At 40.9% G+C, this 19,224-nt stretch overlaps 1 pseudogene; it reads right to left on the bottom strand.

Moving 5' to 3' along the window:
• Positions 1-2,408: 2,408 nt before the first annotated feature.
• On the bottom strand, positions 2,409-13,913 carry LOC104112003 (sesquiterpene synthase 15b-like; annotated as a pseudogene).
• Positions 13,914-19,224: the final 5,311 nt, after the last annotated feature.

The following is a 19,224-nucleotide window of genomic DNA, read 5'->3' as shown; positions in this document are numbered from 1 at the left end:
AAGGACATGGTCCTTCAGATGGATGGAAGGCTAGCCAGAACTGAGATTGTGGAGTTCATGACAAATTGTGAGATCAAAGATGGTAGGGTCACCAGTGTGGTAAAGGGGGTGACAATGACTTTTGATGATAAAGATCTGGGAGAGATCTTAGGTGTACCTGATGAAGGGTATAATGATTATAAGAAGCTCAAATGGCCAAGTCTAGAGAATCTCCCTACTGCCCTTGCCATTACTAAGAAGTTTGGTGACAATGAAGAGGAGCTTGATCCCAAGGCTATTTACAAAAGTGAGATGAAGCCACCCCACAAAGTGCTATTTGAATTTGTTAACAAATGTGTGCTGCCAAGGCAGGAAAGGAGGCACATTGCCACATTCATGGACTTGGTCCTTATGGAATGTTTGGACAGTGGGAGGCAAATCAATTAGTGTGGATTCATCATCTACCTTCTTGATAGGGTTCTGAATGGCACCAAAACTCACGCCATACCCTACGGCTTTATTCTCACAACTGTACTTGCACACTTCAAGGTATCCATAAAGAAATGGGAAGTTGGTACAAACAAGGATTATTATGGGGCAAATACTCTAACTGCTTATGACTATGAAGTCCAAACCACTCCTAAAGAACCCGATTCATTCAAAAAGGTACAGTGAACAGCAAAGTGCGAGCTTTGGTGCAAGAAAGTGGGGCTAAGGATGTTGAGATTAATAGGCTGAAGAAGAGGTTAGCAGAGGTGGAGACTGAGAGAGATGCTCTCAGAGCTGAGCTGGCAAAAGAAAAGCAGAAGAATAATGGCATTCTTCAGAATATGCTAAAACTGCTCCAAGCCAAAAACCAAGACCTTGGTCCTTCCTAGCCTTAAGCCTCCTAGCCTAGTGTAGATCAACCAGTGACCCAGTTCGGGATTGTTTTTGCTTCTTTTGCTCATGATCCAGTGTTTTTATTTCTTTTTATGCTTTGTGGTAAGATCTTATCAATCAATGAAATTTATTATTTTTGCTCTAACTGTTTGTTGATATTTCTTAGATGGCTAATATCCTTATATTGATCGATGATATTTGACTCCATGATTGCATTTGAAGTAGACCCAGTGGCCATGAGTAATTTCAATTAAAATCTGGTTATCTAACATTATTATGCAACTTTTTGATGATGCCAAAAGGGGAATTAGGCTGTGCTTTTACTTTGGACTGTGATGTTTATAACCTAATGAATATGGTCCTTGATGATAAGTGACTTTAAAAAGGTAAAATGTTTTAACATTGTGTTGATGTTGAGCTGAGTTGAAACAGGGCGTATGCTCATGAAAAGCACAGAGTCTGTCATCATTAAAAGGGGGGAATTTGTTGGCCCAAGTGAAGTTTGTTTTGAAGATTGAAATTAAAAAGGAACTCAAGCATGAACCAGATACATCCCATGTGTACACAGATATGGGCAGATTCGAGCATAAGGGATGCACGTGAAGGAGATAAGCTTAATTTGTTATATCTGATATCTCATGATCGAAAAAGTTGCATAATTGATAAGGAGAATGACTCCTTACTCAAAGAGAACACTATCCAAGATAAGGGAGGAGTTAGAAGTTGTGGATAACTAGAACTCTTCCACCAAGGAAGAGTAGCATTAGAACTCTAGTTATTTTTTATTCTACTCTATAAATTGCAGGATGTTCTCATTCTACAGGTACGCACAAAAGCTGAAGATTAAATGTGAGTTGATAGCAAAATAGCAAGGCATTTTACAAACAATTCTTGTGTGATTCAAGTGTGCGAACCTGAAGCTACAAGAACCAAATAGAAGAACCAGTTCCAAGCGTCTGTCTTTTATTCTAGTTCAATTGCAGTAGGTGTTTTCAAGTTGTACCTTTCAACTTTATCTAGAAGTAATTGTATTAGGTACTCTAAGTATTCAAGTTAGAGATAACTTAAAGTTGTCGCAACAGTTAGAGGCTGGTTGCCACAATGGGATTAGAGTTAATCCTTAGGTTTACAAAGAGTTTTGTAAATGCTGTTTTGGCTCATTGATTTTGTGAAGTGTTGGGGAAAATCCTATTGAGTAGTAGGTCATGATTTTTTCACCTTTTGAGCCGGGTGTTTTTCGCGTAAAAATACTTGTGTTCTTTACTTTCCGCATTTACTATTTCTGCAACAGTAGTATAAGGAACACTTAGAAGAACCATGTCCTTCTATAATCAGTGCACGCGAAAATTGGACACCACACAAATCACCCACTCTTGTGTGGCATTAAAGTAAAAAACATCGTTGACACAGATAAATTAGGAACTTCTTTTATTACAAATACAATGACATATAGTACATATATATCATATTCTCCTTTCAACCGAAATAAACTAATTGAAAATAAAAATATAAGCATTCTAGAGAATTGCAATACCTGTTTTCTTTTTTATTCCATTTTCTTTTTGATTTTGCTTTTCAAGTTTTCATATTGTAATGGGATCAACTAGCATCTCAGAGATGATATCTCTCAAGTTATTTTTTGAAACAGTATAAGAATCTTCATCTTTGTATGAGAACTCCGACATCCTAGCAAGGTTGAGCACTGGCATGAGCAAAACCCTAGGTACAACTGTTCGTTTTAGGCATTCTCGATTCAAATCCTTCCAAGTTCCAACTATTATCCATTATTTTCCTAATCTCTACGTATGCTTCTTCCTTTGTCACACCATATTCATTCATGTAACATTCGACACCTGATATATCTCCTCCTTCTTGCTCTCTCTGCATATCCATAAGAGCGACAAGCATTAGACAAAAAATGGTATGAACCCGTAATTTTAGTCTAAACTTATTCGTGCAAAAACCATTAGAACGGATGAAAATATTGAAGTGTGAACCCATAATTCAAATAAGGTGATGGGTTCAGCGGTTGAAACCTGAGTCTGAACCCACAAAATTGAAATTTCTGGATCTGCCTCTTAAGGCCTTGATCAACTATATATTAAGCTCGCACAATAACTTTTATTGAACTCATAAGTACGACAAGGAATAAGCGTAGTATTTGTTAATATTCAGTGTTGAACTAAAAACTACAAAACTTATTTCGTAATTATAATATACCTCATGTGATACAATATCATTTGATAATCTAGCAATGATAGAAGAAGCAACCAAAATTAGAGGTTCACTTGCAAGCCAGTCGTGTGCCTCCTTCGTTGCTTCATTTCCAATGCCTAACCAAGAGAGAGTCGCAAGACATGGGATAGTGCTAGATCGAATTCCATTTTTCACATACTGTTCCATTGTTGGGACGTTATTTCCATGATACCATTTAGCCTCTTGAAAATATGCATTTATCAACTTTTTCATCTGAAAGAATATAATTAAGAGCACAGACTCGTGAATTCTCATAAAAAATTTAATTCGGTAGATTATCTAAATAACTATTTGCTACAAGCTAATTTACCTCAGCTATGGAATATTTAACTTGAAATGAGTTGTTTTCCTTTGCCAACTGTTTCTCAATTTCAACGTAAACATCTAGAAGAGCTAGGTAATAAAGCTTCATATATGACGGTAACTGTTCTGAAACGTCGTCAATGTTCCATCTACGTTTAAATATAGGTAAGATTTTTCATGAAATTTCTTATTTAGCGTACACATTACTACATGGGAAACTAAAAATTGTAATTAATGTTAAGAAAAGAAAAAAGAAATAACTTTCTATTGCATTTGTTTGGAGAGTTAGTTCGCCTATTGTTCCATAGGTATCATAGATATCATCAGCAATAGAAATGAAGCATAGCACTTTAGTTAGTATGTTCCTGCCGAACTTACACTGAGGTTCAAAGTACATACTCAAAGACCAGAAGTACAACTCAACTACTCTGTCTCTTGTAAAAGGTAATGCTTTCGCGAAGTCCAATTCTTTCCACCACCTAAAAAATGTAAAGTTGGATTTGAAAATTGATGTATTTTTTTTAGAAGTAATTCAGTGCGGTGAACTGTGATGTTAATTAGTGATTATCTATCTTGCAAATTACCTTGTGATATCATATAGCTCACTTTTATGCATCTTCTGCAATATGTTGTAATCCAATTTTGCGAAATTTTGCAACACATCATCATGTGCTTTATCTTCTTGGTAAAACGATATGAATTTCCTCGTTGCTACTGTCACCATAGTATAGTTGATTGGATACTTTAGTGCATTGCTGATTTTCATCGCGAAAGAATTGCTCAATGTAAGCAACAATAGCTTTAAATGAGTGGTGGTGAAATTAACTGCTCCGTCTAGTATTTCTTCATTGTGTACTCTGAATTGTGTTGCCTCATACAGGCTCAACAATCCTTCCACGTCGCTAACCAATGCGTTGTTGTAATTTCCTTGGTCGTCAGTGAACTTCCTAAAAACATCTGCTTCATCATATTTTATACGGTCAGTGCGTAAAAGTTAATTAAACTCTTAACAGCAAACAAATTAGCTTGAGTAACAATTGCATAATGTCAAGTGGGAGGAATTAAGATTACTTACCAGATGAGACATAATAACCGTGTTGCCTAAGTACTCGAAACCGCAGAGCAACAAGATGGAGGTTAGTCTCATCAGCTTCAGCATTCAATTGGTCATAACAGCTGTAGATACGGGCCAGTGACTCCTCAATCTCATGCTCAAAATGGTACGCTACTCCAAGACATTGGATTGCGGTGATCAGGTCAAGAGTTTGCAAACATCTTGAAGGAGACATCTCTAGCATTTTTCTCACTTCTTCTTTTAGGTGTTCATGCTGTTTCTTTTCCCATTCATTGGCTCCCTGTGCGAGTAAATAAAGAGTATAACTTTTTTTTTTTATATCTTTGTGCTCTAAATTATTTCTTGTTGAGACACAATTATGTAAATAAAAGTGTTTACTCTAACAACAGTTCAAACTTTTAGACAAGATGGTTACAAACTTCAATATGGTATCAGAATAGTCAGAAATCGTGAGTTCATCTCACTGACACTCAATATCGGAAAAATAATTATGTGCTTGACCCATGGAAAAGAATTAAATCCGCACATGGGGGACATGTTGGGACACAATTAAATAAATAAAAACATGTTATCTCTAACAATTTAAAATTTTAGATGAGATGGTCACACACTTCGACATTTACAAACAAATGCATCAATAGAATTGCTTCAACCGAAAATAAATGACACAAAGGCATAGCTAGTAGTGTGTTAAAAACACGAAGAATATGCAAAAAAAAAAATAAAAAAAAATGAGGTTCTTAAAATACAAATTTACCGAGAGATGAGCATAGGCAAGAAAATGGTCTCCCCAAACAGTAGGATGGTGATTGCCACAGCGCCGTGTAACCTCTGCCACAACAAGTTTGAGGACACACTGGATTAGCTACTTCTCCAGCATTACCGTCCATTTTCTCTCCGTGTTTTAAAACAGTAGGATAGGATATGAAAATATGAACTTATAACTATTTATTGGCTCTTGCGAATATGCGTTTGGAGGAGAGAAAGACGTAGTAATATATGCTTTAGGGTTAGCACTTAACAGTAGTAGCAACTAAGACAGGTGAATTAAGAAATTATGTTCCAGTTACTAGTACACTAAGACACGAGTCTGTTTACCCGTAAAATCAGATATAGTTAAATTTATAAGTAGTTCTAAAAATATGTGATATAACTTGACATAAATCGTACATAGAAGTGAAAATGTTTAGATTCTTGGCTATAGAAAGGGGATATAAATTATTGAACAAGAAGAGTGAGTATGCTGAGTAAAACAAGCTCAAGAGATTTATTCTTCAATAAATAGAAGTAGTCTTTTCTTACAATGTGTCCCCTTGTGCTTACAAGGATTTCCCCCTTTATAGTAGAGGGATCTTACTTTATTTATAATAAAAAATAAATAGTGGAGAACCCATGATGAATTGTCTCTTCCTCGATTCCTGCCAAGATTCTCTCCCCTAGTGCGGTTGCAACGACTCCTGTCTACGAGCTCGATACTGGCTCGAGCTCGCTATTGGGTCGAGACCTCGGCCTTGGTTCGAGTTTGACATTCGGGGTGAGTGTCAATCAGTCTGTGCATCTCCGACAATCTTCACATTGCCTTGCGGTTGGATTTGGTCATGGGCTTGATAATGATACCGAACCGATTCCTCGATCGTTCTTGGATCTCGAGGCTTGTTTGTACTATCCTCAGAACTCGTCTGGAGCTCTCACTTCGATCGCTTACCATTCAAACTCGATCAAATGTACAGAGGCCGAAATCTATTTCGACCGTATACAGATAGTCCCCTCTTTTCTCAGGAAGAATGTGGTGAGAAGCAATATGATTTTCGACGGTCCGATCGGATTATAAGTTGACGTTTTCACTGGGCTCGATCATGACATATGCGATAGCTATCCCATCAATTTAGTCTTTCAAGGTATTTAATGCACGTCAGATTGTGGTCGGCCACGACTGATACTGAACCACCACGGTATAAACTTATAAATAACCCTTCCATTTATCATTTACCACTTTTACATCTTCAATCTCGCAAACATCTTCAATCTCCCAAAATTTCTTACTCTTTCTGCCTCTATTTCGCCGCTTGTAGAGCCACCTTCATCAGTGTTTGACACCATCAATCTTTCATTTTCCTTTGCTTTTCTTTCTCTTACATCAATGGAAAAAACTTCAAAAACCGTACCTCAGAAGGAGAAAGCTTACTCTTCACGGCCGTCCGGCGACAAGGCATCAGTGGAGCCGCCTCTCCACGAGTACGTTACTAGCCTGTGTACTCTGAAGATCAATTTTAAGGTTGAAAATACTTCGTCGGTTCCGGGTCGATGTGAGCATGTGTCGATGTACATGTGCTCGATAACAGATGGCCATCTCGAGGCTGTGAGGAAAGGCTGCAATTGGGGTCCCGAGGTTGTGTTGCAAATTCCCTCTCCCGAAGATAGCGTCATCACTCATGTGGAGGGATTTTTAAGTATTTATACTTACCCCTTCATGTTGGGTCCCGTCGACCCAGTGATCATTGATTTTTGCAAATGATATCAGGTCACCCTCTGTCAAATTCATCCATCTCTATGGCGCATAGTAACCTTACTTCGCTTCTTCTCTAACAAGGCCTGGGGGCTGGATTTCATCCTAAATTACCTCATACGATTGTATCGGCCTCAAATCTTTCGAGGACTAATCAGGCTTCATTGTCGGGCATCAAAAGCTTTAATGTCGAGCATCGACGAAGACAAGGATAGGGGTTGTATGGGCCGTTATATTCGGGTGAGGACCTATGACCTCATTCCGGAAGAGAAGATGTCATTCCCCGAGGAATGGAATTTCGACCGTAAGTGGTTTTCATAAGGCGTTTCTTTTCATATCTTTCTCTAATTCTATCTGATATCTTTCTCCAAGCGGTACCCGACTTCCTCTTATGCCGAACGCGCTTGGCGTGATTTGGCAAAAGGTAGATGGGAGGCCAAGAATCACAACAAGGGTCACTTCTCATGTTCTTCGAAATGTTTTTTATGCTCCATTCGTTACCGATTTCCTTTCATACAGGTGTAACCAAGGATGCCGTTTTGAGTCCTTCGAGTGGTGAGGAAGGAACCAAGTCCCCGGTCCCGGAATCGGGGAAAGATAAGAAGCGAAAAGCTGTCTCTCAGTCAGAGGACCCCAAGCCCAAAACTCGAAGGGTGAGGAGGAAGGCAATCGCTCTTTCGACCGACTCGGTCCAACGACTGAGAGAAGAAGAAGAAGAAGATGATGATGATGCTTCAATTTTGGTGATCCGATCTGCGAAAGCTATCAAGGTTATCAGACCTTCTGAGCCGATGACAGCTATACTGGTCGGGGTCGGTTCCGATACCCCGAGTCTCGATCAGAGCGTCCCGAGCGATTCGCTTGGGACTATGATAGTGGGTCATTTGCCTTCTCTTCCGACCTTTTCTGAGGAGGCGTTAAAGGAAGCTCGAGAATTGAAGACCCCCGATATGGGCGGAGGCTCTAGTGTAGGGGACCCTTTTTGGGATTGCTTTACTGGAGTCGATGATGCCTCCGATATTAGTGACGCTTCTCCTCTCCTAGAAGAGGCCCAACATTTTTTTTCTCGGGTAATGATTTTACTGTGCTTGGTTTCTTTGTTCTTTTCTAAACATGACTTGTATTTTTTCCCTACTGTGTAGGCCATCAGTAGGTTTCGAGTCGACCTCAGCTAGTGTGAGGTCGAGCTTCAGAAGGTCTCGAGGGAGAGAGATGCTATGCGGCTTCTTTACAGTCAAAAGGACGAGGTTATAAAGGACCGCCAAGCAAATTTGGCTAAGGCTCGTGAAGAAGAGGCCGAACTAGATAAGCAGGTAAGCCTCGTTCTGTTAGAGTATGGGTTTGACCCAACAGTGGAAGCTAACCCTTCGTAATCTCAGCTGTAGAAAAAGGTTGAAAAGATCAGGTTGCTTCGGGAAGTAGTCGATCAAATCAAGGCCGAATGTGACCGGTGGAAGGAGACTATCGACCGTCTGGCTGCAGAAAAAGAAACCATCTTGGCCAAATTATTATCGGCCGATGTTCAGCTTCGAAGCGTCAAGCAAAAAGGTTCGGCTTAGGCCAAGAGGATGTAGGAGCTTGATACAAGGCTTGCTAAGGCCAAGGCAGAGGTTGAGTCATTGAAAGTCATGGCGGACAAGTCCATTGCCGTGTATCGGGCAGATGCCGAGGCTGCTCAAATGGAGGCAAGAGAGGCAGCGGATAATGCCGACACTCGAGTGTCGGTCTCGGAGGGAGACCCTCGAGGAGATACACGCTCGAGGTTTTGACATTGCTGAAGAGATAAAAAGGGCTAAAGAACTCGAAGCTGATGCTGAAGCCTTGGCTTCTGATGGCGATGATGATGATGATGATGATAGTAGCAAGAGCGGGTCCGAAGATGGGGGAGCCCGGTGGAGAAGAGACTGCTCTCGATGATAGCCCTTAGCCCTTAGCTTCTTCTAAGGGGGAGCGGGTCCTTTGTAGCTTTTATGGCCGAGTGAGTGTTTGCTCGAGCTAGAAATAAAAGTAGCCCACAGGCTTAGTGGTCAAGTGGGCGCTTTCCCGAACTCGAAAAATAAAAGTAGCCCACAGGCTTAGTAGTCGAGTGAACGTTTCGAACTCGAAGTGAGATAGCCCTTAGGCTTCAATAATTGAGTGAGTGAATGTTTCGAACTCGAACTCAAAGTATATTAGCCCGTAGGCTTTTTATGACCGAATGAGTGATTGCTCGAACTCGAAGTAAGATAGCCCTTAGGCTTTAATAATTGAGTGAGTGATTGTTTCGAACTCGAACTCAGAATATCTTAGCCCGTAGGCCTTTATGATCAGGTGAGTGATTTCTTGAACTCGAAGTAAGATAGCCCTTAGGCTTTAATAATTGAGTGAGTGATTGTTTCGAACTCGAACTCAGAATATCTTGACCCATAGGCCTTTATGATCGAGTAAGTGATTGCTCGAACTCGAAGTAAGATAGACCTTAGGCTTTAATAATTGAGTGAGTGATTGTTTCGAACTCGAACTCAGAATATCTTGGCCCGTAGGACTTTATGATCTAGTGAGTGATTGCTCTAACTCGAACTCAGAATATCTTGGCCCGTAGGCCTTAATGATCGAGTGAGTGATTGCTCTAACTCGAAGTAAGATAGCCCTTAGGCTTTAATAATTGAGTGAGTGATTGTTTCAAACTCGAACTTAGAATATCTTAGCCCGTAGGCCTTTACGATCGCTTGTATCAAAAATCCCTTTGATGGTGGTTGGACTTTAAGCCTGTTTGAATCATGAAGCAGGAAAATATTTTCAAAGTGTGAGGTTTTTGAAAAAAGAAGTTCTTCTTTATAAGTCATTACACATGTGTTTGTATCTTGTGCTAGAGTTCGAGCAAAACTACGTGGGCATGGTTCATTTTGACCATTTGGCCCTTACACTTTTCTCTATCGAGACCCTGTTCGACATGAATTTGATATGGAGCAACTTTCTTGAGCCAAACTTGATTTCTTCGATTGGTAGCCTCCCAGTATTCGAGGTTGATTATGAAGGAGCCTCGGATACTATTGATTTGTCCCCGAGTAGCACATAGTTGTTGTCTCATTAAAAACCTTGACGGAAAAACCCATTTGGGATAAAAGCCGAACTTAAGGGAAAAAGAGTACAACGCGTGCTTTGAAACCAGAGGTCTTGATGTTTTTCGTCGAATTCCTGCAATGAGTTAATGTCAAATATACGTATATAGATGATAGAGAAGAGAAAGTCATACCTTAACAGTAATATTGTTTGAGAAGCGATAAGTTCCAATTGTTTGGTAATGGTTTTCCATCCATTGCTCCAAGTTTATAAGACCGTTTCCCGACTATATCGAGGACTTGGTAAGGCCCTTCCCAATTTGGGCTGGGCTTCCCTTCATTAGGATCTCGAGTGTTGATGGTGACCTTCCTTAGAACTAAGTCCCCGGCCTTGAAATAGCGGAGGTTGGTTCTTCTGTTGTAGTACCTTTCGATTCGTTGTTTTTGTGCAGCCATTTGAACAGTGCCGCTTCTCGTTTTTCATATAATAATTCGAGGCTAGTATTCATTGCCTCGTAGTTCGATTCTTCCGATGTATGTCATAACCTTGCGCTTGGTTCCCCGACTTCGACCGAAAATAAAGCTTCAGAGCCATACACTAGGGAAAATGGGGTCGCTCCTGTACTGGATCTAGATGTTGTCGGATATGCCCAAAGGACTTCGGGCAATATTTCTCTCCATTTTCCTTTAGCTTCGTTCAATCTTTTCTTTATGTTTTGGATGATAATCTTGTTTGTTGATACGGCCTGTCCGTTCCCGCTATGATGATATGGTGTAGACAGTATTCCTTTTATTTTATGGTCTTCGAGGAATTTTGTCACTTTACCGCCGATAAACTGTCTACCATTGTCACATGTTATTTCTGCTGGTATCCCAAATCCACACACGATGTGGTCCCAGATGAAATCTATAACCTCTTTTTCTCTCACTTTTTCGAACGCCTGTGCTTCAACCCATTTAGAGAAATAGTCAGTCATAAATAAAATAAATTTAGCTCTACCTAGGGCCGATGGTAGAGGGCCGACGATATCCATTCTCTATTTCATGAATGGCCATGGAGAAATGACCGAATGAAGCTGCTCTCCGGGTTGATGGATCATCAGTGCAAACCTTTGACATTTATCACATTTTCGAACGAACTCCTTAGTGTCCTTCTCCATGCCATCCCAGTAGTACCCTGCTCTGATGATTTTGTGAATTCATGGTTCGGCACCGGAGTGGTTTCCACAAGTGCCTTCATGGACCTCTCGTAAAACATAATCGGTGTATCCTGATCCCAAACATACCGCCAAAGGTCCGTCGAACGTCCTTCTGTATAATGTTCCATCTTCAACTAGTGTGAATCGAGCAACCTTTGTTCGTAGAACCCTCGATTCTTTAGGGTTCGATGTGAGTTTTCCGTTCTTTAAATATTTGATATACTTATTCCTCCAATCCCAGGTTAAGCTCGTGGAATTTATTTCGGCATGTCCATCCTCGATTACAGATCTCGAGAGTTGAACGACTCCCCGAGTTGATCTTATCTTCCTCGACCGACGACCCCAAATTTGCGAGTGCGTCGGCCTCACAATTTTGTTCTCAAGGCACATGTTGTAGGGTCTATTCTTTGAAACAGTGTAGAGTTACCTGTAATTTGTCCAAATACCTTTGCATCCTATCTTCTCGAACCTCGAAAGTTTTGTTTACTTGGTTGACCACTAGTAAAGAGTCACATTTAGCTTCAATGACTTCTGCTCCCAGGCTTTTCGCTGGCTCGAGACCTGCAATCATGGCCTCGTACTCGGCCTCATTGTTAGTTGATCTAGTGGTTTTGATGGATTGTCTAATAATGCCACCTGTGGGAGGTTTCAGTACGATGCCAAGCCCGGACCCATTCACATTTGAAGCACCATCTGTGTAGAGGATCCAAACCCCCAACGACGTACCCGATTTTAACAAGAGTTACTTTTCAACTTCGAGTACGAGGGTTGGCGTGAAATTGGCCACAAAGTCTGCTAAATTTTGGGACTTGATGGTCGGACGGGTTTGATATTCAATATCGTACCCACTGAGTTCGATGGCCCATTTGGCCAATCGCCCCAATAGTTCGGGCTTGTGCAAAATATTGTGAAGTGGGTAAATGGTTAAAACGCATATGGGGTGACATTGAAAGTATGGTCTTAACTTTCTAGAGGTGCTTATTAATGCAAGTGCTAATTTATCTAAGTGAGGGTATCTAGTCTCCGCTTCCCCTAAGGTCCGACTTACATAATAAACAGGAAACTGTGTACCTTGCTCTTCTCGAATTAGGATGCCACTTAGCGCGATTTTCGATACCGCCAAGTATAAGTAAAGGTTCTCATATGTCTTTGGAGTGTGAAGTAGTGGTGGGATCGATAGGTACCGCTTCAATTGTTCTAGCGCCTGTTGGCATTCCGGGGTCCAGGCGAAATCGTTCTTCCTTTTGAGAAGAGAGTAGAATTTATGGCTTCGATCTGATGACCTCAAAATGAATCGGCCTAAGGCAGCTATCCACCCGGTCAGCCTTTGCACTGCTTTCACGCTATCCACGACGGTGATGTCTTCGATGGCCTTAATTTTGTCGGGGTTGATCTAGATTCCCCGATTCGATACCATGAAACCAAGGAACTTGCCTGATCCAACCCCGAAAGCATATTTCTTGGGGTTGAGCTTCATGTTGTATTTCCTTAAGATCTTGAACGTTTCCTGCAAATGAGTCAAGTGGTCCTCTGCGTGCAAGGACTTAACTAGCATGTCATCAATGTAAACTTCCATCGATTTACCTATTTGTTCTTCGAACATTTTATTCACTAGGCATTGGTAAGTAGCTCTTGGGTTTTTTTAGCCCGAATGGCATTACATTATAGCAATAGGTTCCGTACTTGGTGATAAATGAAGTCTTTTCCTGGTCCTCCAGGTTCATTCGAATTTGATTGTACCCGGATTAGGTGTCGAGAAAAGTAAGGATCTCATGGCCGGCTGTGGCAACAATCATGCAATCGATGCTAGGCAGTGGAAAAGAATCTTTGGGGTATGCTTTGTTTAGATCTTTATAATCTACGCACATTCTAAGTTTGTTCCCCTTTTTAGGGACTACAACTACGTTGGCTAATCACTCGGGATATTTTACTTCCCGAATTGACCCTATTTTTAGAAGTTTAGTTACCTCATCCTTTACAAATGCATGTTTTACCTCGGACTTATGTCTTCTTTTTTTCTTCACCGGTTTGAACCTAGGGTCCAAGCTCAGCTGGTGCATTGTTATCGATGGTGGGATCCATGCCATGTCTAAATGGGACCAAGCAAAACAGTCTATGTTATCGATAAGAAATTGAATATGTTTTTCCCTGAGTTCAGGGGTCAATCCCATTCCCAGGTATACCTTTCTCTCGGACAGATATTCGATTAATATAACCTGCTCCAGTTCTTCAATCGTAGATTTAGTGGCGTCGGAGTCGTCGGGGGTGATGAAAGCAAGAGGTGTCAGAAACTCTTCCTCGTCATCCTCTATTTCCTGTTCCACCGGTTCGGTCGATACTAGTGGCTGTGATTGCTATTTGGTTTCTCGTCTATCTTTAGTGCTCGATCTTTACGAGGCCGATAGCATTGGTATCGGTGTTACCTTATTGATCGTATACATTTCCTTTGCAGCATGTTGCTCCCCGTATACTATTTTCACGCCGTCCGACGTAGGGAATTTCATTACTTGGTGGAGGGTCAAAGGCACTGCCTTCATATTGTGGATCCAAGGCCTTCTGAGTAGGGCATTGTACCTCATATCCCCTTCAATTACGTGGAATTTGGTATTTTGGATGGTTCTAGCTATATTCATTGGTAGAGTAATCTGCCCTTTAGTCATTTCACTTGCCATATTGAAACCGTTCAAGACCCGAGCTACAGGCACGACTTGATTCTGCAAACCGAGCTGCTCTACTACCCATGATCGGATGATATTCGCAGAGCTACCTGGATCCACTAAAACACGCTTAACTTGAGCTTTATTTAATAGGATAGAAATTACTAGAGCGTCGTTGTGAGGTTGAGAGATGCCCTCGGCTTCTTCAATTCCGAATGACAAAGTGCTCTCGGGTACATAGCCTCGGGTTCATTTTTCCCTTGTGGCCGGTATCTTGCCGCATTTGAGCACGGTTCCTTGTGGAGTATCGACCCCACCAATGATCATATGGATGATATGAAGAGGTTCCTCTTGTTTATTGTTTTTGCTGGCGTCACTTTCTCTGAAGTGATTCTTGGCCCGGTCATTGAGGAACTCTCGAAGGTGGCCCTCATCGAGTAGGCGGGCTACTTCTTCTCTTAATTGTCTGAAATCCTTGGTTATGTGGCCATGCGTACCATGATACTTGCACATCAAATTCGGGTTCCTTTGGGAAGGGCTGGTTTGCATGGGTCTGGACCACCTAGTATCTTTGATTCTTCCGATCGCTGATACAATGCCCGATGCGTCGACGCTGAAATTGTACTCCAATAGTCGAGGTGCCTGTATAGGATCGCCATATTTATCGAAGCCACTCTTTCTCATAAGCCCCGGAGAATTTTGTCCTCGATCACTCCTTCGATTGTTCCGAGCAGAATTGCGCACTGAGCCGTTGTTCATTCGATCTGCGACGTACGGTTGATATCGGTCTCTATTCGACCTTCACTATCTGTCGATATCCCTCTGGTTTTTAATAGTTGTCATGTTCTGATGCATGGATCCGGAAAGAGCTCCCAACTGGTCGTCTTTGACCCTGATTTTTGACTGATATCGGCTGTGTACATCCGCCCAAGTTATTGCTGGATACTCGATCAAATTTTGCTTTAGTCGACGTGATGCTATTGAACTTAGCTCATTCAACCCTTGGGTGAAAGCTTGGATGGCCTAGTCGTCTGTGACCGGTGGCAATTCCATACGTTCCATTTGAAATCGGGACACGAACTCCCTCAACATTTCATTACCCCTTTGCTTTACTTTGAAGAGGTTCGATTTCCTTGTTGCAACCTTTATGGCGCCAGCATATGCCTTTACAAACGAATCCTCTAACATGGCAAAAGAATCGATGGAATTTGGTGGCAAATTATGATACCAAATCATCGCTCCCTTCGAGAGGGTCTCTCCGAATTTTTTCAATAACACGGATTCGATCTTGTCGTCTTCCAAATTGTTACCTTTGATGGCACACGTGTAAAAGGTGACGTGTTCGTTGGGATCAGTGGTACCGTTATATTTGGGATCTTCGGGCATACCGAATTTTTAAGGGATTGGTTTTGGGGTTGCACTCGAGGGAAAAGGCTTTTGGATGAATTTCTTCGAATCTAGGCTTTTGGAGCTCCCGGGATCTAATCGACCTTGGAATTATATGTTTCTACTTTTTTATCGTTGGCTTCGACTCGTTTTGTGAGTTCCTCGAGGAATTTAGTAATTCCGGGAGTAGTCCCCGATTCTTGCTCGTTTGACTTCACTATGGCTGGCTCCGTTCTGTGGGTGATTTCTCGAAGCAGATCGGGCTCCGGCCTGCTTTGTACCTGAGTTTGGCTCTGCAACTGAGCTATCGCTATTTGCTGGGCTTGTAATATCTCGAAGATCATCCGTAAGCTGATTCCGATCTCCTCCACGTTATGGGCGTCTCGAGCTACGGATCGAGTACCGCCCTAAATGCTTTTTTCCGGTTTGGAAGGTTGGTTCGCCTCAAGAGCCACTTGTGAATTGACATCTAGTGGTACTTCGACTCCGATTTCAGGTACTTCGACTCGAGCTTCAGCGATATCGTTAAGTGGCCTTCCGGCCCTGGGTATCAAGTTGTTGGTTTCATCCTGAAGGTCGGCTTCATGGTCGATAGGTAAAGCCATGAATCGAGGGTTTGCCATTGCTGATTCGGAGTTGTAAACTGGTGTGTATTGTAGATTTGTATCAAACAACCACTGTTATCCTTAGCCCCATGGTGGGCACCAAATTGTTTACCTGAAAAATCGGATATAGTTGAATTTATAAGTAGTTCTAAGGATATGTGATATAGCTTGACATAACTCATACGTAAAAGTGGAAATGTTTAGATTCTTCACTATAGAAACGGGATATAAATTATTGAACAAGAAGAGTGAGTATGCTGAGTAAAACAAGCTCAAGAGATTTATTCTTCAGTAAATAGAAGTAGTCTTTTCTTACAATGTGTCCCCTTGTGCTTATAAGGATTCCCCCCATTTATAGTAGAGGGATCTTACTTTATTTATAATAGAAAATATATAGTGGAGAACCCATGAAGAATTGTCTCTTCCTCGATTCCTGCCAAGATTCTCTCCCCTAGTGCGGTTGCAATGGCTCATGTCTGCGAGCTCGATACTGGCTCGAGCTCGGTATTGGATCGAGCCCTCGGCCTTGGTTCGAGTTCGACATTCGGGGTGAGTGTCAATCGGTCTGTGCATCTCCGACAACCTTCACATTGCCTTGCGGCTGGATTTGGTCATGGGCTTGATAATGATACCGAGCCGATTCCTCGATCGGTCTTGGAGCTCGAGGCTTGTTTGTACTATCCTCGGAACTCGTCTCGAGCTCTCACTTCGATCGCTTACCATTCGAACTCGATCAAACGTATGGAGGCCGAAATCTATTTCGACAGTATACAAAGTCTATTTATAAAGCTCCAAAAACTGGTAGGGAATAGTGATGACGATTTAGGAGCCAACTTGTTAATCCAGATGGGAATAAACCCATGTGAACATGAATGAAAAAGTCAAAAGAAAGAAAGAAATGAAAAAAAGAAAGAAAAACATACGTGAAAGATATGTAAATGAATTAAATTTGCTCACAATCGCCGGTGCCGTCCTACCCTATGTTCTCATTTTGTAGAATATTTCAATCGAATGCTCTGCTAATAAATATAGGTATCTCTTTCTCAGTTGTATATCATCCTCGCAACTTCTTCTTTTTCTTCAGTAATAAAAGGTTATTCTCTGTGTGATCGTGGAGTAGGCAAAATTGACGAACCATGTAAATCTTATCTAGTCCTATTTTCTGAAATTTATTGTTTTTTTCTCTTTTAAATATTTTTCCTTTCCATTGACACGCTTCCCAACAGATCCTTCTATCAGAATATTTCTAGATTATTCGGTTTAAATCTATATCTATCTATCTATCTATCTATCAATATATCTATCTATATTTATACTATTAAAAGTACAAAACCTCTTAACGAATTATCGTTTGCCTTTTTTATCCTTCACAAGTACATTTTAAGTTGCATACAATTGTAAATATAACAAAAGTTTATTTTTTACAAAATGATAAAAAGGAAAAAGAAGAAGAGATCAATTGGGAAACGTTTTCTTCAATTAATATCCCTAACGAACAGTGATTGAGGTTGGCTTAAAAGGAAAAAAGAATACAAAACTTATTACTATTTAATACCAACATTAAAGTGAAATCAAAATTGAGTAAGTTCAAAATTAACAGAAAAATTGCTTCTCATTTCTCCATCGTCTCTTCTCCTCTTTCTCGCTCAAGCTCACCAATGGTGGAACCAAGAGCTATATTTCAACATGGTATCAGAGCCATAGTTCTTCGCGACTGAGCAACGAGCATTTCATCCGATCAATTTCCTACGCTTTTCCCTTATTTCACATGCTCTTTGATCTCTTCTTCTCTTCGTCTTCAATTTCCCCAAATCTGATTTTTTTCTGTCAATCCTCTACTCAAATGACGCTTGATTCACCTCAAATTACAAGTGGATCTTCACATGCAAACAATCAGCATATCGATTGTAACGATCCGTTGTATGTCCATCCCTCAGAAACACCAGGGACGTCACTTGTTCTTCAATAGCTAATTAGAACTGAAAATTACTCATAATGAAGACGATCTATGGAGGTGTCGCTCCTTGTGAAAAATAAACTCGGATTTGTTGATGGAACCTGCACTAGAGAGCAATACGAGAAGAATATCTTCCAATTGCGGCAGTGGGATCGTTGTAATGCCATAGTGTAGTCGTGGATTCAAAGTTCCGTGGCTAAAGAACTCAGGAAAGGAATTACGTACTCTTCAAATGCACAGAAGGTTTGGAAGAAACTTAAAGTAGGGAAATCAGTTTCCTAACACATGTCATTTCTAATGTATCAGTTTATTTCTCTAACCTCAATGACCTCTGGGATGAGTTTGAGCCGATAATACCTGAGCCATGTGGCTGTGAGAAGTCTAAGACATTTGTTGAGTTTCTTCGCCAACAGAAACTTATGAAGTTTTTAATGGGATTAAATGGCACTTATGCTCCTCAAAGGAGCCAAATACTAATGATGTTGCTAGCACATTCGCTTGATCAAGCATATTCAATGATAGTTCAGGAAGAAAGTCAAAGGCTAAGTAGTGGATATGGCATACAAAGTGGAATTCTGGGAAGTGGACCTATGAATACTGAGAACAACTCCTTTGTGTCAGCAAACAACTCAAATGTGAAGTTTAGAAAGAACACAAATTTATTTTGTGATTATTGTAAGATGAAAGGACACACAGGAGATACTAGCTATAAGTTGGTAGGGTATCCACCAGGTCTTAAGTTCAACAACAAAAGAAGTGGTGCTAATGACAACCGCACACATGTGGCACACAATGTGAGTATAATGCAGGAGACTAAACACACAGGAACTGATGGAATTGGTATGATAAATGGCATGATCAATGCAACAGCTCCAATTTTCACACCTGAGCAGTATCAACAAATACTTAGAATATTGAGTAAGGAAAAGGGACCAGCAGATGAAAAAACACCAGCATGTGTGGCCAATATGGCAGGTAGTTCAATTACTGACCAAATTAAGTGGATCATTGATACTGGTGCTTCAAATCATATAGTTTCATCCTTAGATCTGTTATCCTGTCTTAAGCATGTTTCCTATTCGAAATCTACTTCAGTCCATTTACCAAATGGAGAAAGTACTCAGATCACACATACAGGACCATGTTCCCTGTCCAACACTGAAACTCTACATGATGTGCTTTATGTGCCTACGTTTCAGTATAATCTGTTATCTGTGTCCAGATATACAAAGGAGTTAAATTGTATGGTCTCTTTTTATCTTGATTTTTGTCTCTTTCAAGTCTTCTTCAATGGCAAGGTGAGGGGGATTCGTACCCTCAAGGATGGACTCTACATCCTCAATCCTTCAAAGCCTGCGCACCACTCACTTCCACTTGT

Source organism: Nicotiana tomentosiformis, chromosome 7 (genome assembly GCF_000390325.3).
Source record: "Nicotiana tomentosiformis chromosome 7, ASM39032v3, whole genome shotgun sequence".
Taxonomy (NCBI): Eukaryota; Viridiplantae; Streptophyta; class Magnoliopsida; order Solanales; family Solanaceae; genus Nicotiana; species Nicotiana tomentosiformis.
This window is presented reverse-complemented; position numbering and strand designations above follow the sequence as displayed.